Raw genomic sequence first — 22,183 nt, forward strand, 5'->3', positions numbered from 1 at the left:
GCCCGGGGGCAGGGGCACTGAGCTGAGCTGAGCATGCAGAGAGTCCGGGGTCTGCCTTCCCTACAGAAGGGGGGGCGCAGGGGCACTGCAGAGGGGGGCTGCAGGCAGGTGAGTAGAGCCTGGTGGAGGCTTCTGAAGGACAGATGGACGGAGGCTGTCGGGGTGAACAGATGAATGGAGCCTGGTGGAGATCCTGCCGGACAGACGGACGGAGGCTCGTGTCGGGGATGGAGAACGGAGGCTGATGAGCACTGCTGCCGGACAGATGGACGGAGGCTGGTGGAGGCTCCTGCCGGACAGACGGACGGAGGTTGGTAGAGTCTCCTGCCGGACAGACGGACGGAGCTTGGTGGAGGCTGGTGCCGGACAGATGGACGGAGGCTGGTGGAGGCTCGTGTCGGGGGTGGAGGCTACTGCCGGACAGATGGACGGATACTGGTGGAGGCTCCTGCCGGACAGACAGACGGAGCCTGGTGGAGGCTCCTGCCAGACAGACGGAAGGAGCCTGGTGGAGGCTCGTGCCGGACAGATGGACGGAGGCTGGTGGAGGCTCGTGCCGGACAGATGGACGGAGCCTGGTGGAGGCTCGTGCCGGACAGACGGACGGACAGAGCCGGGGTCTCCCCGTGAGCTCTGCAGACAGCGCCTGCTCCTCCTCGTCGCTTCCTCCTCCCTTTCCTCTCCTCCACCCTCCTCTTCCTCCACCCTCCTCTTCCTCCCGCAGTCTGCTTCCTCGCTTCTGTTTTATTTTATTATTTTCTCTCCTGCACCCTCTGTAATTTTAGCCGCGTCCCTGCCTCCCCCCAGCCCCCCTCTCATTTCGCCGCAAAATGAAAAAAAAAAACGTTACCATGGCAACGGGAAAAAGGCCTGAAGAAGAACTGCTGACAATACTGGGGGCCGAGGGGGAGGGGCCACGCCTGGGGTGGGGGCGGGGCTGCCAGACATGACTGGATCTGCCCCAGCCCCACCGGCCTGTCCCTCTGGGCATCTGATGCGGACCGGCTCTAGCGCCTCGCAGGATTACACACTGGAGCGCCCATGTGCCTACCACGTGACCCCCCCCCCCCCCCCCCTGCAGTCTGCTGCAGGCATCAGGGATCCCGACAGAGACGCAGGCGCCCCCACCTCACCCCGCTACAGTGTGTAGAGGTGCAGAGAGCCACAAGTATACCTCGCGATATCTAGGCGCTATAGTCAGGCACAACAGATCCTGCGAGGGGTGGATGGACAGAGAGCGACACGACAGAGAGCGCGTGAACATGAGAGGGACGAGAGACAGAAGGCGCCATGGACAGAGGAAGAGTACAAAGAGACAGAGCATGTGATGAAAGGAGGAGACAGGGAGAGGAGAGACAGAGCCCACGACGGGGAGAGGAAGAGTATGAGGAGACAGAGCATGTGATGAAAGGAGGAGACAGGGAGAGGAGAGACAGAGCAGACGTCGGGGAGAGGAAGAGTACAAAGAGACAGAGCATGTGATGAAAGGAGGAGACAGGGAGAGGAGAGACAGAGCCCACGTCGGGGAGAGGAAGAGTATGAAGAGACAGAGCATGTGATGAAAGGAGGAGACAGGGAGAGGAGAGACAGAGCCCGCCAGGGACAGAGGAAGAGTACGAAGAGACAGAGCATGTGCTGAAAGGAGGAGAGAGGCAGAGAGGGAGAGAGAGCCCGCCACGGACAGGGGGACGAGGAGAGGCCGGGTGACAATACAGAGAGTCTGTGGTGGGCAGAGGGGTTGTGTGAGAAGGACAGAGGCGGTCTTTGGGGGACAGAGTGAATGTGTGTGGACAGATACAGTTTGTGGTGGACAGTGGGTGGTGTGAGAAGGACCGACAGTCTGTGGTGAACAGTGATGGAGTGAGGACAGATACTGTCTGGGGTGGACAGGGGGCGGTGTGTGGACAGGTATAGTCTGTGGTGGACAGAGGGATGGTGTGTGGACAGGTACAGTCTGTGGTGGACAGTGGGTGATGTGAAAAGGACAGATACATTCTGTGGTGGACAGGGACAGCCTGAGGTGGACAGGGGCAGTCTGTGGTGACAGGGGCAGTCTGTGGTGGACAGTGGGATGGGGTGAGAAGGAGAGATACCGCCTTACTTGACAGAGAGCAGAGTTCTGAAAAGAGGGGTGTATGTAAGGCCAGGCAGGGCGAAGGGGCAGAGATGGATAGAGAGTGGAACATGAATGGGTGACAGGGTGAGATAAAGACAGAGTCTGTGACACTAGACACTGATGGGTGGATGGACAGGGTGAGAGGAAGACAGAATCTGTGACATTAGACACTGATGGGTGGATGGACAGGCTGAGAGGAAGACAGAGTCTGTGACACTAGACAGGGATGGGTGGATGGACAGGGTGAGAGGAAGACAGAGTCTGTGACACTAGACAGGGATGGGTGGATGGACAGGGTGAGAGGAAGACAGAGTCTGTGACACTAGACAGGGATGGGTGGATGGACAGGGTGAGAGGAAGACAGAGTCTGTGACACTAGACAGGGATGGGTGGATGGACAGGGTGAGAGGAAGGCAGAGTCTGTGACACTAGACATGGATGGGTGGATGGACAGGCGGAGAGGAAGACAGAGTCTGTGACACTAGACACTGATGGGTGGATGGACAGGGTGAGAGGAAGACAGAATCTGTGACACTAGACAGGGATGAGTGGATGGACAGGGTGAGAGGAAGACAGAGTCTGTGACACTAGACAGGGACGAGTGGATGGACAGGGTGAGAGGAAGACAGGGTCTGTGGCACTAGACAGAGATGGGTGGATGTACAGGCTGAGAGGAAGACAGAGTCTGTGACACTAGACACTGATGGGTGGATGGACAGGGTGAGAGGAATAAAGAATCTGTGACACTAGACAGGGATGGGTGGATGGACAGGGTGAGAGGAAGACAGAGTCTGTGTCACTAGACAGGGATGGGTGGATGGACAGGGTGAGAGGAAGACAGAATCTGTGACACTAGACAGGGATGAGTGGATGGACAGGGTGGGAGGAAGACAGAGTCTGTGGCACTAGACAGAGATGGGTGGATGTACAGGCTGAGAGGAAGACAGAGTCTGTGACACTGGGCACTGATAGGTGGATAGACAGGGTGAGAGGAAGACATAATATGTGACACTAGACAGGGATGGGTGGATGGACAGGGTGAGAGGAAGACAGAGTCTGTGACACTAGACAGGGATGGGTGGATGGACAGGGTGAGAGGAAGACAGAGTCTGTGGCACTAGACAGGGATGGGTGGATGGACAGGGTGAGAGGAAGACAGAGTCTGTGACACTAGACAGGGATGGGTGGATGGATAGGGTGAGAGGAAGACAGAGTCTGTGACACTGGACACTGATAGGTGGATGGACAGGGTGAGAGGAAGACAGAATCTGTGACACTAGACAGGGATGGGTGGATGGACAGAGTGAGAGGAAGACAGGGTCTGTGACACTGGACACTGATGGGTGGATGGACAGGGTGAGAGGAAGACAGAGTCTGTGACACTAGAGAGGGATGGGTGGATGGACAGGGTGAGAGGAAGACAGAGTCTGTGACACTAGACAGGGATGGGTGGATGGACAGGGTGAGAGGAAGACAGGGTCTGTGACACTGGACACTGATGGGTGGATGGACAGGGTAAGAGGAAGACAGAGTCTGTGACACTAGACAGGGATGGGTGGATGGACAGGGTGAGAGGAAGACAGAGTCTGTGACACTGGACAGGGATGGGTGACGGACAGGGGTGAGAGGAAGACAGAGCCTGTCACACCAGACACTGATGGGTGATGGACAGGGTGAGAGGAAGACAGAGTCTGTGACACTAGACAAGGATGGGTGGATGGACAGGGTGAGAGGAAGACAGAGCCTGTCACACCAGACACTGATGGGTGGATGGACAGGATGAGAGGAAGACAGAGTCTGTGACACCAGACACTGATGGGTGATGGACAGGAATGGACAGGGAGGGTATACACAAAGACTGTCCCCAAGCAGGAAAGGGCGTAGGAGACAATACATTTCTGGGTGGACAGACAGACAGCCTTGAGGAGAGCTGAGCCGACTCTGGTTGGATCTAAGAGCCAAAGCAAGAGCCGAGCCATCAAAAGATGTAAATCACCTAAAATGATATGATATAAATATGAGAAAGACTTTGAAATAAAAAACATGTCTTTTTCAACCTGTCTCGGTGTCTCAGATACATTCAGATCGTTATATCATGGGATTGAGTTACATTTATTGATAGTAATATTTTTCTAAAACATGAAACATCCAAGAATCCCCTATCACGGATGACGTTGCCACGAGTTACCGACCGCGTGCCAGCTTGTCATGTTCCCAATGTAGCCTATATTATTATTAAATGTGAGATAGGATTATTTTATATTAGCCTCGTATAAGTGGAAAATAATACATAAGTGAAGTGCAGCGACGGCCGCAGATCACACAGTTTGGTGAAGTGCAGAAGCTGGGAGTGCAGCTCAGTGTTGCAGATGGTTTAGTCTTGAGACTCTGGGCTCCGCCCTTCCTTCTTCGGTTTAACACCGAAGGTCAGGGCTTTGTGCTCGGTTTTTCAACCGGTGTCCGGTTCTGAATGAATGAATGAATGAATGAATGAATGAAAAGATTTGTAGAGCGCACGATGGCCAAAACGGCTTCCCGGCGCTGAGAGCTTTAAAGAACAGAACAGACAGGGCCAGGAGGTTTAGCGGGGGTAGGCCAGGGCAAACAGAAAAGTTTTAAGCGCTTTACGGAAATGTGAAAAAATGGGGATAGAACGAAAAGAGAGAGGAAGGGAGTTCCAGAACCGGGGAGCAAGAACAGAAAATCTAGTTCCACCAGTGCGAGATTTGTGGAAACGGGGAACAGTGAGGAGGGCAGAAGAGGAAGAACGGAGAGTGCGGGCAGGGGTGTGACGGGAAATCAGAGAATTGATGAAAGCCGGTGCAGAGTGATCAAGGGCCCGATAAACAAGGCACCCTAGTTTAAACAGAGATCTCTGCAGAATGGGTAACCAGTGAAGGGATTTGAGGACGGGAGTGATGTGATGGGTTTTGGGTAAGTGAAAGATGAGACGGGCAGCCTGATTTTGGATAGCTTGAAGGCGGCGGGTTTCATAGGCAGGAATGCCTGAGAACAAGCTATTGCCATAATCGAGGCGGGAAGTGATGAGGGCAGAAATAATGATTTTGAGAGAGTCAAGAGAAAAGAAGCGGGATATTTTCCGGATCATCCGGAGGGAGAGGAAGCAAGAGGACACCACGGCACTGACTGGAGTGCATTTATCACACCTTATATCAAACGGACACCATAGACAGGTGCAGGTGTGCTTCAAAGGTGTGCGCGTGTTTTTGAATGTTCCCACAGACACTGAAGATCAAACACGGCATCAGGACATGTATGTCTGAAATATGCGGCACTTCACAAGCACCTCTCTCAGGAGCTGTTACCAGCACCCTCTGGGGGTGCTCTGATACCTGTCGGGGTGCTCTGAGACCTGTTGGGCGCTTTCAGACATATCGGGGTGCTCTGAGGCTGGTCAGGGTGCTCTGAGACCTGTCGGGCGCTTTGAGACCTGTTGAGGTGCGCTGAGGCCGGCCAGGGTGCACGAACACCTGTCAGGGTACTAAAGGGTACTCTAATAGCTGTCGGGGTACTCTGAGACCTGTCGGGCGCTTTGAGACATATCGGGGTGCTCTGAGGCTGGCCAGGGTACACTAACACCTGTCAGGGTACTAAAGGGTACTCTGATAGCTGTCGGGGTACTCTGAGACCTGTTGTCGGGGTACTCGAAGACCTTGCTGTGTGCGTTGAGACCTGTTGAGGTGCTCTGAGACCTGTCCGGGTACTCTGAGACCTGCTGGGGATATACTGAGTCCTGCTGGGGTACTCTGAAACATGTCAGGATACTCTGAGACCTGTTGGGGTGCTCTGAGACCAGTTGAGACAATATGTTAACTTCATCACCATCCTCCGACATGATGTGTGCCAGGTGGGGCACAAGAAACACCGGGGCGCAGAACTGGGATAGACTCAATTAAATGCCAGGAATCCAGGACTTGTGACTGACCCTGCCACAGGCCAACAAACACCACCTGTAGGGAAAACGCTAAACTTTCTGACAAGGTGCTTTATCTCTGTCTGCTAGGTGTGCAGACTTCTGGGTCCTCGATCCAACACCAATCAAGGCTGTCTTCAGCACGATTCGATTTTTATCAGAATACTTTAAAACAGCCTATGATTAAAGCACCAGATTAAATATAATGTATGCACAGTGTATGTTAGGGATTATTTGTAGCACACATATTTACCAATATTGGCTTCTTGGTGCTAGAATTCATGATAACTTTTATCCAAAGTTAAAGCACAACGTCAAAGTTAGTAATAAATAATGCAGCAATCACACACGCTAGTGATTTGACAGTGGGTGCTCCCTTTACTAGAATTCCCCAGGCATGGCTAATTTTACACACATTCAATTAATTTATACAAAATAAAATGTATAGGTCCAAATGTTAGCTATATTTTTGAAAAGAAACTTAGAGTCCCTCTATGTGTAGTCAATGTCAAACTGACATCGTGCGCACGTTTAGGGATACAATAATGGCCAGCTCCCTTATGCGGAAGCCCGGCACCGTAAATGTGTGGCACATGCGGCGCCCGGAGCTGCGCCACATCACAGGTCCAGGGATGCTGAGTCTTACACCGTGGTCGAAGTGGGGAATAAAAAGTAGGGGAACAGTGGGCAGAGAATCAGAGGGCGGGAATAACCCAAGGATTGGATCTGTGGGTGGAGCCAGAGGTGTGGCCAGAATGCGCAGACATCCCAATTTTTAGTATTTGTTTGGCATTTCACGGCCCAGTTTAATCAACCAATGAATACACATGAATATTTAAGGTTATAATGAGTTATTGACATTAAAATATATTCACAAAGTGGGATATGCTTCTAATCACAGAATGTACCAAATACGATAAAATGTGGAAACACAAGCCATTTGTCTCCGAGCCATGGAGTTTCAGTCATCAGAACGTCTCCCTTTTTCCACAACAGCAGTTCAAACATGAATGGCAAAATATCCTAGTTTGCAAATGTTTTCTGTAAAATTATGGCTCTGCCATATTTGCCTCATAATGCAAGATCTGCTGCATCATCTGACCATTTAAACTAATAAATTGTTTGTAGCTCAAACATATCAAAAGTTAATATAAAATGTGACTTGTGTTGCTGCGGAGTGGATGGCCTATTGTAAAGGTTGACTGATCACCTTTCTCACGGCTGCGTTTGTATGTTACACTGGTACTAATAAGGCAAAATCTTTCCAGAGACTGTTAGCATGTGTACACACGTCAAAATAATAAAATATCTGAAAATATACTGCATTACGCTGCAGCCTTTTTTTAAATGCATAATTTGGTCAACGCTACGGCATAATGTTGTCATCCTTTGCTGCATAATTAATTCCAATGGCCCCACAGCAGGCAGCACATGTTAAAAGTGCTTTTGAATGTAGCAGGGAGACTGTGAAGTTTGCGAACTTCGTTTGGTGTGCGTGCAAGTCTTGCATTGGCAATCCCTGGTGAGTTGCAGCTACTACTGCTGAAACAAGGCCAATGGAGGTACCAATGGGTGAGGCAGACTGGCCTCAAGGGCAGGGCCAGCCATAGCACTGGCGGTGTCCTGTGCATTAATGTTTGTTAGTGCCCCCCAATGACCACCTCTTCCATGGATTCCCTCGCTACCACCCTTTAACTGTGCCCCCCAAGTTTCCATGACACTCTCTCTCAGATGCATTTTATTTGATTTACAGCACCACTCATACCATTGTAGGGTGTCAGAGCACTTTACATCACACACATTACACAGAGACAATCAATATGTGTGTAAATCACCGTATAGAAAATGTTACATAAGACTAAGGACTACAAGGTGTAGGAGTCACATGACAACCATACTAGTAGCCCGTATAGTTTTATAGTGATTGGTCTGGAGAAACACAATACCCGGAATTTAAAGTGTAATAACATGGTTGGGGGTTCTCCTTAATAATCAGAATTGATTTCTGTCCAAAAGAACACTTTTTGGGACATTCGGATGATCAAAGACTGGGGGAAAAAACATAACACTCTAATTTATACCTTGCAGTTTGTATGCAGCTCTTAGATGACAGTTAATAGCTCACTGTTCTAAGTTAGGAATTTAACTTATAAACTGCAAGTAACAAAAGGATCTCTGACAAAAGCAGTACCCACTGACCTATTTACATTATGTGCACTTTGTGATCTGCATGGCACATGTTCTTTGTAGCCGGTACATTAACCCTCTGAGCTACCTTTCCATGAGTCAAAACTTCCACTGGACAAAATTCTGATCTCTCTCTAGGAAGAACATTAATCACCAGAGTCATCATGACATTTTTATTGTTGCCGAAAAGTGCTGGAGACCAGAAAGGAGGCAGCAAGCATTTTTAAAACCATAATATACTTGCAAACATGATGCCTCCACCTAAAGTCAGCACCCGGTGCGGTCACACTGGTTGCACCGCCCTAGAGCTGGCTCTTCTCAAGGGTCCTGTGACCTCAGTGACTGTTGTTCTAGGGTGTGCTGCTTCATAGGCCTGCCCGCAAGACTGGAGGTGAACTTCAGTATGGATAGTGGTGGACAAGCCTTGAAGGTTAACCTACACTTGTCATGCTAGGGTCCACCTACTGGTGCGAAGACACCAGGACTTCTAAGGTGTTGCGAAGCCTTCTAAGGTCTAGCATGTGATTGTGCTCTCGCAGGAGAGTGGTCTGGTGGGCCGGTTATTAAGGCTGAACCTGGTTCCCAGTTCCAAATTCAGCATCTCTGACCATAGTGCCACACCCTCTCCCCGACTGAACACCGTACTGGCCCACTGAGAAAAACTCCCACTGTCTTAAACCACAACCCAATTGTTGCCGGCTATAAACACCTGGATGCGGATCAATTTAAATTACGCACTAGACAAGAGCAATATGCGGCCTACAAAAAAAAAAGTAACAACATCCTGGAAAAAGCAAACACTTATAGGGAATGCAAAATTTAGCAAACCATGGGAAATGTAAGCAGGAACAACATGGTTATCTAATGCTTTTACACTCACTATTCAGAAATCAGTGAGTGCTTTTGCCTGAAAAGTTAAGGACACAACTACAGGGCCCTGAATGGACCCACTTCAATGGCCATTGCTTATATCCTTACAAAACGTAAGCAGAATGATAAAAAGACCACATCCCTGGACGCAGAGCCGCAGTACACATTTTGTTTTCCAATCCACACATTGCAGTACCTCCAGGATTGGTGCACTAGTTCCAAGTCCAGGGAAAACAAAGACAAGAAAACAAAAACAGCGCTTCACTGGCAAACTCTGTAAAAGGGGCGCTAATGTGTTTCAGTGTGAATAAAATCAGTTTGATCAGTTTGCTACCACTCTGTCTTACTTTATTTAGTTATTTATCTATTTTTCATATTTTTAGCCTTTTATTCCCAATGCTGCACTTTGGAATTAAAATGTCAGAAAAATATGACATTTCCATCAAAAGCGTCTTTCTTTTTTGGATCCATTTAACAGGGAAGCAAATAAAAGAAAGGAGAAGAAAGAGAGTGAGAACCCCGTCTTGAAGTTACGGTTTTCATGGGCGTCCACAGGGAGGGCAAGGAGGGTCGCTCCGGGGGGGGGGGGGGGGGGGCAAGCGCCCCTCCTGGCCCCCCCTGCGGACGCCCATGGTCCTGCCGGGGTACTCAGGGTACTCTGAGACCTGCTGGGGTACTCTAAGACCTGGCAGGGTGTTCTGAAACCTGTCCGGGTGCTCTGAGACTGCTGGGGGTACTTTGAGTCCTGACGGGGTAGTCTGAGACCTGTCCGGGTACTCTGAGTCCTGCCAGGGTACTTAGGGTACTCTGAGACCTGTTGGGGTGCTCTAAGACCTTTCGGGGTACTTTGAGACCTGTCAGGGTACTCTGACTCCTGCAGGGTACTCTAAGACATGCTGGGGATACACTGAGTCCTGTCCGGGTACTCTGAGACCTGCCTGGGTGCTCTGAGACCTGTTGGGGTGCTCTGAGTGCTGCTGGGGTACTCTAAGCCCTTTCGGGGTACTCTGAGACCTGTCGGGGTGCTTTGAGGCATGCAGGGGTACTCCGAGACCTGTCAGGTGTTGCAAATTATTTAATTGTGGTCACTGCCCCGTGAACCTCTTCTAAATTCTGTCTTTTTTAGAAGTCACAGGAGTCGGCAGTAATATTAACATACATAATGGAAGGGGGGCTGTGTGAAGGGGGGGGCGGGGGTAAATCTCGCTGCCCCTCACAGTTCTTATTCCAGTGGGGGGGTCAGACCCCCCCCACGGCAGATCTCGGGCCCCGCCCCGTGGATTCGCTGTGCTCTCCTGGGCCCACGGACCCTCTGCCTTGGTGGGGGATCCTGAATGAGTGCGAGGGGGGGAGGGTCAGAGCATGAAAGGGAAGGATGCCCCCCCCCCCGCCCCGCCCCCACACGGCAGAAGCGGCCCTGTCCTCGTCCTGCCCTTGAAGAACAGGTTCCGCCGCCCGGGGGAGGGGCGCAGGTGAGAGCCCTGTTTGCTTTAACAAAACATATCGAGAACAAAGAGGCCTTTAATGGGCGAACGAAATATTGTGTGTGGCTGTGAGGAGGGGGGCGGGACTTACCGGGGCCCCCAGATCCCGGCAGAACCGGTCACACCGGCGGAGCAGGGCAGGGGCAGACACGGCCTGTGAGTGACTCACGCGTGGCCCACTCTGCCTGACATCCTTCCAGGGTCAGATACGGTCTGTGAGAGACTGACGTGGGGCCCACTCTGCCTGACATCCTTCCAGGGGCAGACACGGTCTGAGTGACTGACACGGTCTGTGAGTGACTGACGCGTGGCCTACTCTGCCTGACATCCTTCCAGGGGCAGACACGGTCTGTGAGTGACTGACGCGTGGCCCACTCTGCCTGACATCCTTCCAGGGGCAGACACGGTCTGAGTGACTGACACGGTCTGTGAGTGACTGACGGGCGGCCCACTCTGCCTGACATCCTTCCAGGGGCAGACACGGTCTGTGAGTGACTCACGCGTGGCCCACTCTGCCTGACATCCTTCCAGGGGCAGACACGGTCTGTGAGTGACTGACACGGTCTGTGAGTGACTGACGGGCGGCCCACTCTGCCTGACATCCTTCCAGGGTCAGATACGGTCTGTGAGAGACTGACGTGGGGCCCACTCTGCCTGACATCCTTCCAGGGGCAGACACGGTCTGAGTGACTGACACGGTCTGTGAGTGACTCACGCGTGGCCCACTCTGCCTGACATCCTTCCAGGGGCAGACACGGTCTGTGAGTGACTGACACGGTCTGTGAGTGACTGACGGGCGGCCCACTCTGCCTGACATCCTTCCAGGGTCAGACACGGCCTGTGAGTGACTGACGCGTGGCCCACTCTGCCTGACATCCTTCCAGGGGCAGACACGGTCTGTGAGTGACTCACGCGTGGCCCACTCTGCCTGACATCCTTCCAGGGGCAGACACGGTCTGTGAGTGACTGACACGGTCTGTGAGTGACTGACGGGCGGCCCACTCTGCCTGACATCCTTCCAGGGTCAGATACGGTCTGTGAGAGACTGACGTGGGGCCCACTCTGCCTGACATCCTTCCAGGGGCAGACACGGTCTGAGTGACTGACACGGTCTGTGAGTGACTGACGCGTGGCCTACTCTGCCTGACATCCTTCCAGGGGCAGACACGGTCTGTGAGTGACTGACGCGTGGCCCACTCTGCCTGACATCCTTCCAGGGGCAGACACGGTCTGAGTGACTGACACGGTCTGTGAGTGACTGACGGGCGGCCCACTCTGCCTGACATCCTTCCAGGGTCAGACACGGCCTGTGAGTGACTGACGCGTGGCCCACTCTGCCTGACATCCTTCCAGGGGCAGACACGGTCTGTGAGTGACTCACGCGTGGCCCACTCTGCCTGACATCCTTCCAGGGGCAGACACGGTCTGTGAGTGACTGACACGGTCTGTGAGTGACTGACGGGCGGCCCACTCTGCCTGACATCCTTCCAGGGTCAGACACGGTCTGTGAGTGACTGACGCGTGGCCCACTCTGCCTGACATCCTTCCAGGGTCAGACACGGTCTGTGAGTGACTGACACGTGGCCCACTCTGCCTGACATCCTTCCAGGGTCAGCCACGGTCTGTGAGTGACTGACGCGTGGCCCACTCTGCCTGACATCCTTCCAGGGTCAGACACGGCCTGTGAGTGACTGACGCGGGGCCCACTCTGCCTGACATCCTTCCAGGGTCAGACACGGTCTGTGAGTGACTGACGCGTGGCCCACTCTGTCTGACATCCTTCCAGGGTCAAATACGGTCTGTGAGTGACTGATGCGTGGCCCACTCTGCCTGACATCCTTCCAGGGTCAGACACGGTCTGTGAGTGACTGATGCGTGGCCCACTCTGCCTGACATCCTTCCAGGGTCAGACACGGTCTGTGAGTGACTCACGCGTGGCCCACTCTGCCTGACATCCTTCCAGGGTCAGCCACGGTCTGTGAGTGACTGACGCGTGGCCCACTCTGCCTGACATCCTTCCAGGGTCAGACACGGTCTGTGAGTGACTGACGCGGGGCCCACTCTGCCTGACATCCTTCCAGGGGCACCACCCTGACCTGTGACTGACTCTCTTCCTGACTCCTGGCCTTTCCTAGACAGGCTCCCCTCAGGTCTCCGTGCCTGTCTGAGTCAGAGGCAGTCTGTCCTGACGTGTGACAGGCTGTCTGGCAACACCAGCTTTAAAGCAGAGTCGACTAGACAAGTGAACTGGCACAGAGCCCGTTCAGTGTGGCCTCGCGGCGCATTCTTGCTGCCCCTGCCCCTGAACTCACAGACTTTAGAGGCACTGGCCTGACGTGCCACCGGCCCGCCCCAGTCCTGCTGCCCTGTCAAAACCCCCGCCCCAGCCCTGCAAGAAGCCCCCAGCCCTGCTGCCCTGTCAGACCCCCCTGCCCCAGCCCTGCCAGAAGCCCCCAGCCCTGCTGCCCTGTCAGACCCCCCGCCCCAGCCCTGCCAGAAGCCCCCAGCCCTGCTGCCCTGTCAGACCCCCTCGCCCCTGCCCCGTCAGACCCCCAGCCCTGCTGCCCTGTCAGACCCCCCCCCCGCCCCAGCCCTGCTGCCCTGTCAGACCCCCCTGCCCCAGCCCTGCCAGAAGCCCCCAGCCCTGCTGCCCTGTCAGACCCCCCCGCCCCAGCCCTGCCAGAAGCCCCCAGCCCTGCCAGAAGCCCCCAGCCCTGCTGCCCTGTCAGACCCCCCCGCCCCAGCCCTGCCAGAAGCCCCCAGCCCTGCTGCCCAGTCAGACACCCCCCCGCCCCAGCCCTGCTGCCCTGTCAGACCCCCCTGCCCCAGCCCTGCCAGAAGCCCCCAGCCCTGCTGCCCTGTCAGACCCCCCCCGCCCCAGCCCTGCCAGAAGCCCCCAGCCCTGCCAGAAGCCCCCAGACCAGCTGCCCTGTCAGACCCCCCCCGCCCCAGCCCTGCTGCCCTGTCAGACCCCCCTGCCCCAGCCCTGCCAGAAGCCCCCAGCCCTGCTGCCCTGTCAGACCCCCCCGCCCCAGCCCTGCCAGAAGCCCCCAGCCCTGCCAGAAGCCCCCAGCCCTGCTGCCCTGTCAGACCCCCCCGCCCCAGCCCTGCCAGAAGCCCCCAGCCCTGCCAGAAGCCCCCAGCCCTGCTGCCCAGTCAGACACCCCCCCGCCCCAGCCCTGCTGCCCTGTCAGACCCCCCTGCCCCAGCCCTGCCAGAAGCCCCCAGCCCTGCTGCCCTGTCAGACCCCCCCGCCCCAGCCCTGCCAGAAGCCCCCAGCCCTGCTGCCCTGTCAGACCCCCCCGCCCCAGCCCTGCCAGAAGCCCCCAGCCCTGCTGCCCTGTCAGACCCCCCTGCCCCAGCCCTGCTAGAAGCCCCCAGCCCTGCTGCCCTGTCAGACCCCCCTGCCCCAGCCCTGCCAGAAGCCCCCAGCCCTGCCAGAAGCCCCCAGCCCTGCTGCCCTGTCAGACCCCCCCCCCGCCCCAGCCCTGCTGCCCTGTCAGACCCCCCTGCCCCAGCCCTGCCAGAAGCCCCCAGCCCTGCCAGAAGCCCCCAGCCCTGCTGCCCTGTCAGACCCCCCCCGCCCCAGCCCTGCTGCCCTGTCAGACCCCCCCCGCCCCAGCCCTGCCAGAAGCCCCCAGCCCTGCTGCCCTGTCAGACCCCCCCCCCCCCCCGCCCCAGCCCTGCTGCCCTGTCAGACCCCCCCCCGCCCCGGCCCTGCTAGAAGCCCCCAGCCCTGCCAGAAGCCCCCAGCCCTGCTGCCATGCCAGACCCCCCCGCCCCTGCCCCGTCAGACCCCCAGCCCTGCTGCCCTGTCAAAACCCCCGCCCCAGCCCTGCCAGAAGCCCCCAGCCCTGCCAGAAGCCCCTAGCCCTGCCAGAAGCCCCCAGCCCTGCTGCCCTGTCAGACCCCCCCTGCCCCAGCCCTGCCAGAAGCCCCCAGCCCTGCTGCCCTATCAGACCCCCCTGCCCTGCTGCCGTCAGACCCCGCCCCAGCCCTGCCAGAAGCCGCCCCCCGCCCAAGGCCTGCTGCCCTGCCAGAAGGCATTGCCTCGGACTGGCCAGAGAGGCCAGTGCCCCCCCCCCCCCCCCGTGCGTGGTCCAGTGCCGAGTTCACCTCAGGGCAGCACACAGCCCCCCGCACAGTCGGATCGATGCCAGGCTGCTGGGGAGGGCGGCGGAGGGGCGATCGAGAGCCCCCAGGGATGGGGACACGTCCGTTCTATCCGAGAGAGCCCTCCCCACCCCCAAAACCGAGCACGAGCTAGAAACCGAGGCCCCATCCCCCACCACAATTTATTTATTTATTTTATAAGTTTTATATAGCGCTGGCTAGACCCGGGGGTATCAGAGCGCTTTACATACATGGGTGCAGAACATAGCATGACAGAGGGATGCAGACAGATAAAAGCCAAGCAGTATAAGGAGTCGTGCATTGCACAGCAGGACATAAGGGTGCACGAGGAAAGAAGCAACATATTGTAATGTGGCATGCAGCGAAGGACAGAGGAGCTCACGAGGTGGAAAACTGTCAAATCTCCACTTATACACAAGCAAATAGAGAGGCGCCAATACAATTATTTTTTCAGTGCCTCTGTGCACTAGAAAGAAAGGATGTCCTTCGGTGATGTGAAAAAACGGACTCTTTAATCCATCCTTAACATGTTCTTCATATGAGATGATCAGATATAACAGCCACCAGCCAACGCGTTTCGACCAGATAGGGCTTCCTCAGGGCGTATATTCAAAAACAACCAACGTCACAGTGCTTTCGATTTCAACAGAACAAGGATATAGGCTTCTTGTGGGGATATCTCGTCCTCCAAACAGGGACGTTGGGTAAAGAATGGCACTGTTTGCACCAGTCTACGCAAGGCTTTCTTGTTTTGCTCCACGTAAGTCCTGTGCCGGCGTTCCTCTACCGCTGCTAGGGTAAGCTATGATATGTGACACTGTAAGAAGGAGGAAGGTCCTTTGAAATGCCCCCGTGGGACGCCAAGTCTCTCCACCTGCCGACGGTCCAGTTTAAAATTCGTGCAACCAATCTCCACTTACCATGATGGACAGATAAGCAGGGAGTCAACTAGGTTATTGGAGTCTTGGTTTGTTGACTAGGACGGTAAGGTATTTCTTGAGGAGAATGAGTTTCCGGTCCCTTCTGAAGCAGGGGGGGAGGGGTTGCATCTGAGGTCAATCGGGAGTGCGTTCCATATCCTGGGTGCGTTACCAGAAAAGGATCGGGACTGAGTGGTTGTCTTTTTGAATTTCGAAGGGATGAGAAGAAGTGAGTTGGAACTTCCCAGGGATCTGGATCTTCCAGCTTTGACCAGTTTGGTGTTACGGTAGTTGGGGGAATGGGAGTGTAGGGTTTTGTGTGTGATGCAGGCCAATTTGTAGATACATCTGCCTTCAATGTGTAGCCAGTTGAGCGCGTTGAGAGCTGGAGTGATGTGATCAAACCTTCTGACCCCTATTATGACTGACCTTAGAGTGGCTAGGTGAGCTTTTGGCGTCCCTGTAAGGATGGTGTTCCCGTAGTCCAGTTTGGATAGGACTAGGGATTGAACAACAATCTTGAAATCGTCTTGGGGAGTGAAAGGTTTCATTTTCTTCATATACAGTATACTGCAGGCATGCGATGCCTGAGCCGGTCCACATGACGTCATCTTACACGGACTACATTTATAACATATACAGGCCACATGACGTCACATCGACGTATACAAACAAAACGACCTCATTTTATAGCAACAAGTGAGTGTCAACCCGTAGAGGCAACATGGCGTCAACTGATGCAGTAACACAGGGTCAACTGATACAACAACATGGCGTCAATTGATACAACAACATGGCGTCAACTGATGCAGACAACACAGCGTCAACTGATGCAGACAACATGGCGTCATTTAATGCTGTAACACAGCGTCAACTGAAGCAGTAACACAGTGTCAACTGATGCAGGCAAAATGGTGTCAACTGATGCAGACAACATGGGGTCAACGGATGCAGACAACATGGCGTCAACTGATGCAGAGAACACAGCGTCATCGGATGCAGACAACATGGCGTCAACTGATGCAGACAACACGGCGTCAACTGATGCAGACAACATGGCATCAACTGATGTAGAGAACACGGCGTCATCGGTTGCAGACAACACAGCGCCAAATGATGCAGACAACACGGCGTCAACTGATGCAGTCAATATAGCGTCAACTAATGCAGAAAACACTGCGTCATCGGATGCAGACAACACAGCGTCAACTGATGCAGACAACAAGGCGTCAACTGATGCAGGCAACACGGTGTCAACTGATACAGACAACACGGCACCAACTGATGCAGGAAACACAGCGTCAACTGATGCAGACAACATAGCGTCAACTGATGCAGAGAACATGGCGTCATTGGATGCAGACAACACGGCGTCATTGGATGCAGACAACACGGCGTCAACTGATACAGACAACACGGCACCAGCTAATGCAGAAAACACAGCGTCAACTGATGCAGACAACATGGCGTCAACTGATACAACAACAGGACATCAACAAATGCAGACATCACGGCGTCAACTGATACAACAACATGGCGTCAAGTGATGCAGGCAACACAGCGTCAACTGATGCAGACAACACAGCGTCAACTGATGCAGACAACACAGCGTCAACTGATGCAGACAACACAGCGTCAACTGATGCAGACAACACAGCGTCAACTGATACAGACAAAACGTCCGAGTCTGACATATCTGCCTGCTATCGAACACACCTGCCATGTTTACCAGGTCCAAGCGTGATGTGGCAGTTTTTTCATTGAATTCTGGGACTTGTAGTCCTATTTTATAATGAAAAAAGCAATATTACAAGTCCCAGATTGAAAAAAAAACCTGGACTGGGAAAGCACATCCCACATGGACCTGGGAAACCTGTCTGGGCGGGGGGGGGTCAAGTCATGCGCCCTGAGGGGATCATGTAGGGTGTCGGCACTGGAGGACACTCACCATTAAATCCCACCATCTCACAGTCTCAGAGATGAGGCCTGCATGGTTTCTGAGGTCCTCTGGGGGGACCAAGCTGCGAAGACGAGGAAATCCAAAATGGCTGCCCTGAGGGACTGCAGAAAGCAGACATCAGAGACAAACATGGATGCCTCCACACATCAGTGACACAAGAAGACTGCCCACAGACAGACAGACAGCCAAAAGACAGACAACATTGCCCCCCTTAGACTCCAGAGACCAACGAAAGCTATCCTTAGAGACACAAACATCTGCACTCAGGCATCAGAAACCAACAGGGCTGAGCCCCCACCTCAGGAAAAGAACAAGGATTGGCAAAGCCAACAAGTCTCGCCTATACACGATTATTGGTCAAGTCAATGTTTGTTTTAGCACAGCAGCGTGACCGTTCTGCAACATGGCTGAAAGTAAAGTAAAACAAGCATTTGCAATGCAATAGGTCTTGCATTACTGATAGTTTGAGGTCTTGGTGTTGCAAATAATAATAGCTCATACTTTCAGTAATGCAAGACCAAGTTCATTGCAAATGCTTGCGTAGTGAGCCAGGAACCAGCATTGTATGTCTCAATGCAGTACCACAATCTGCTCCTAGGGGTCCCTAGTGAGCAAGGCACCAGCACTGCATGTTCTGTGCAGCACCGCAAGCTGCTCCTAGAGGTCCCTAGTGAGCAAGGCACCAGCACTGCATCTCGGTGCAGTACCACAATCTGCTCCTAGAGGTCCCTAGTGAGCAAGGCACCAGCACTGCATGTCTTGGTGCAGTACCGTAAGCTGCTCCTAGAGGTCCCTAGTGAGCAAGGCACCAGCACTGCATGTCTCTGTGCAGCACCGCAAGCTGCTCCTAGAGGTCCCTAGTGACCAAGGCACCAGCACTGCATCTCTGGGTGCAGTACTGCATGCTGCTCCTAGAAGTCCCTAATGAGCAAGGCACCAGCACTGCATGTCTGGGTGCAGTACTGCAAGCTGCTCCTAGAGGTCCCTAGTGAGCAAGGCACCAGCACTGCATGTCTTGGTGCAGTACCGTAAACTGCTCCTAGAGGTCCCTAGTGAGCAAGGCACCAGCACTGCATGTCTGGATGCAGTACCGCAAGCTGCTCCTAGAGGTCCCTAGTGAGCAAGGCACTAGCACTGCATGTCTGGATGCAGTACCGCAAGCTGCTCCTAGAGGTCCCTAAGGAGCAAGGCACCAGCACTGCATGTCTCCGTGCAGTACCGCAAGCTGCTACTAGAGGTCCCTAGTGAGCAAGGCACCAGCACTGCATGTCTTGGTGCAGTACCATAAGCTGCTCCTAGAGGTCCCTAGTGAGCAAGGCACCAGCACTGCATGTCTGGGTGCAGCACCGGAAGCTGCTCCTAGAGGTCCCTAGGGAGCAAGGCACCAGCACTGCATGTCTGGATGCAGTACCGCAAGCTGCTCCTAGAGGTCCCCTGTGAGCAAGGCACCAGCACTGCATGTCTCCGTGCAGTACCGCAAGCTGCTCCTAGAGGTCCCCTGGGAGCAAGGCACCAACACTGCATGTCTCCGTGCAGTACCGCAAGCTGCTACTAGAGGTCCCTAGTGAGCAAGGCACCAGCACTGCATGTCTGGGGGCAGTACTGCAAGCTGCTCCTAGAGGTCCCTAGTGAGCAAGGCACCAGCACTGCATGTCTTGGTGCAGTACCGTAAGCTGCTCCTAGAGGTCCCTAGTGCGCAAAGCACCAGCACTGCATGTCTTGGTGCAGCACCGCATGCTGCTCCTAGAAGTCCCTAGTGAGCAAGGCACCAGCACTGCATGTCTGGGTGCAGTACCGCAAGCTGCTCCTAGAGGTCCCAAGTGAGCAAGGCACCAGCACTGCATGTCTGGGTGCAGTACCGCAAGCTGCTCCTAGAGGTCCCTAGTGAGCAAGGCACTAGCACTGCATGTCTCGGTGCAGTACCAGAAGCTGCTCCTAGAGGTCCCTAGTGAGCAAGGCACCAGCACTGCATGTCTGGGTGCAGCACCGCAAGCTGCTCCTAGAGGTCCCTAGTGAGCAAGGCACCAGCACTGCATGTCTACAAAGTTATTGGCATTATAAATGGCAATGTTTTTTACCTAGCCATGTTGTAGGGTTCAGGACCATATGTAGCCAAAGTGGACCTCTTTTGATCACATATGGTACTGCACCCTGCAGAATATATGGTAAATCCACCCTACCCATAATGCATTGCATGCAAGACAGTACTACGAGTACTTTCAAATATCTATGTCCATATATACAATTGGTAGCTTTGAATTTTGACAAAATAATTATTACATGAATTTCGGATTAGGTTGTACTCTGTGTGGAGCTGATGAAAAGACATTTATAGACACCCTCATATAAATGTGAGATGTTCTTGTGAGTAAAGTCACCACTGCCAGCCTAGGAACCTGTGTCCTGCTTGAAGCCTTTTAAGAAAATAGTGCGCTGAGGCTGAAATGAAAACCTAGGGAGTAATAACACATGTAACAGGGTGAGGTTCTCACCCATGGGAGGTTCCCTGAAGGAGGGACTACTAAGCCTATTGACCAATGAAAAGCCATGCTTTACAAAGGATAGGGACAGGAGCCAATTAAAAAGATGGGCAGAAAGTGGGCTGAGATATATGCCCATATGCTGAATACAGCATGTCTCGAAGAGACAGCGCAAGCGCTGCCTAGGTGAGACCTTAAAAAGCTGTATGATGCGGCCAACGTTGACTGCGTCATAGTGCTTTTATTTTCTTTACTTTCAGCCGTGCTGTACAGCGGTCACACTGCCGTGCAACCTCGATAGAAAACATTGATATGGCCAATATATCTAGTATAGGTGATAACTATTGGCTTTGCAAATGCTTTTTTAGGTTGAGCCTATGCAGCGCATGCACTGCTCTGCGAGGCATTCTGTATTCGAGTATGGACTTGAAGTTCCGCCCACTCTCTGCCCATATTTGTCATTGGCTTGTGTCATTGTCCTTCATAAATGCTGGCTTCTGATTCGTTACTAGGCTTGTTAGTCCCTCCTTAGTACCGCTGTGTCTTCATTTGTAACCTCCCATGAGGACTGGCCCTTTTACTTCTGTTGTTACACAGTACGTCTTATTTAGTCTGTAAGCACTATTTTCTTTAACAAGTTTCTCCTGCTGCAGGCACCACATGCTTTCCTGCAACATTCAACGTGCCAGGCGCACTTTCACTTTCCAAGCAGCCTGGGACAATGGCGGCCGCTTCTTTGAAGTGTAATAGGGCTTGCATTTACAAGAGTTTGAGCTATTGGCATTGTAAATGACAGCGCCTTTTATTTATGTGTTGATTATCAAAACAGATGAATAAAAGCTATTGTCATTTACAATGCCAATAGCTTAAACTCTCACAAATGCGAGATCTATTACATTGCAAATGCGTGTCTTTTTTTGTGGCGTGGTAGCATGAGAGGAGAAAGCAACGCGGGATGGAGCGGGCACCAAAACAAACAACAGTGGGAGGAGGGCGAGAAGGGCAAGCAACACGAGGGAGAGGGGAGGATGCAACCAAGACCACGGCGGAGGAGGGAGGGAGCAACCAAGACCACGGTGGGAGGAGGGAGGGAGCACGCAAGACCACGGTGGGAGGAGAGAGGGAGCAACCAAGACCACGGTGTGAGGAGGGAGGGAGCAACCAAGACCACGGGGGAGGAGGGGGGGAGCAACCAAGACCACGGGGGAGAAGGGAGGGAGCACGCAAGACCACAGGAGGAGGAGAAAGGGAGCACGCAAGACCACGGGAGGAGGGAGGGAGCATGCAAGACAACGGTGGGAGGAGGGAGGGAGCATGTAAGACCACGGTGGGAGGAGGGAGGGATCCCGCAAGACCACGGGGGAGGAGGGAGAGAGCACGCAAGACCACGGTGGGAGGAGAGAGGGAGCACGCAAGACCACGGTGGGAGGAGCGAGGGAGCACGCAAGACCACGGTGGGAGGAGAGAGGGAGCACGCAAGACCACGGTGGGAGGAGGGAGGGAGCAACCAAGACCACGGGGAGGAGGGAGGGAGCATGCAAGACCACGGTGGGAGGAGGGAGGGAGCATGCAAGACCACGAGGGAGAAGGGAGGGAACACGCAAGACCACGGTGGGAGGAGAGAGGGAGCATGCAAGACCATGGTGGGAGGAGGGAGGGAGCATGCAAGACCACAGTGGGAGAAGGGAGGGAGCACGCAAGACCACGGTGGGAGGAGGGAGGGAGCATGCAAGACCACGGTGGGAGGAGGGAGGGAGCAAGCAAAACCACAGACAACAGGAGGATGGTGGGAGGGGACTGGGCAAGTGCCCCCCCCGAGGGGTCGTTTGGGAACCAGAAGAAACTGTTGAACTTTTTAAAACTTTTTTTCTATACCATTGGGATTTAAAAACATTTTCTAACTGTTTGACTTCCAAACTTTCACTGGGACGAGTTAATTTGGTGTATCCGACCCGGGCTCCTTAGTGGTCAGCTTGAAGTGACACATTGGTCCCGTCTACCACGAGCATTTACCATCATTGGGTCTTTACTATTTCAGGGCAATATTTCTACTTAAAACTTTAACTCCTTCCGTGATCATGACGAGCTTAGCTCATCA

General features: G+C 53.8%; 1 protein-coding gene across 2 annotated transcripts in view; it reads right to left on the reverse strand.

The window, feature by feature from the left end:
• Positions 1 to 22,183, reverse strand: part of FGD1 (FYVE, RhoGEF and PH domain containing 1) — a 221,591-nt gene that overhangs the window by 149,523 nt on the left and 49,885 nt on the right. The gene's annotated exons all lie outside the window — the stretch shown is intronic.

This window comes from Lissotriton vulgaris, chromosome 10 (assembly GCF_964263255.1).
Source record: "Lissotriton vulgaris chromosome 10, aLisVul1.2, whole genome shotgun sequence".
Lineage (NCBI taxonomy): Eukaryota > Metazoa > Chordata > Amphibia > Caudata > Salamandridae > Lissotriton > Lissotriton vulgaris.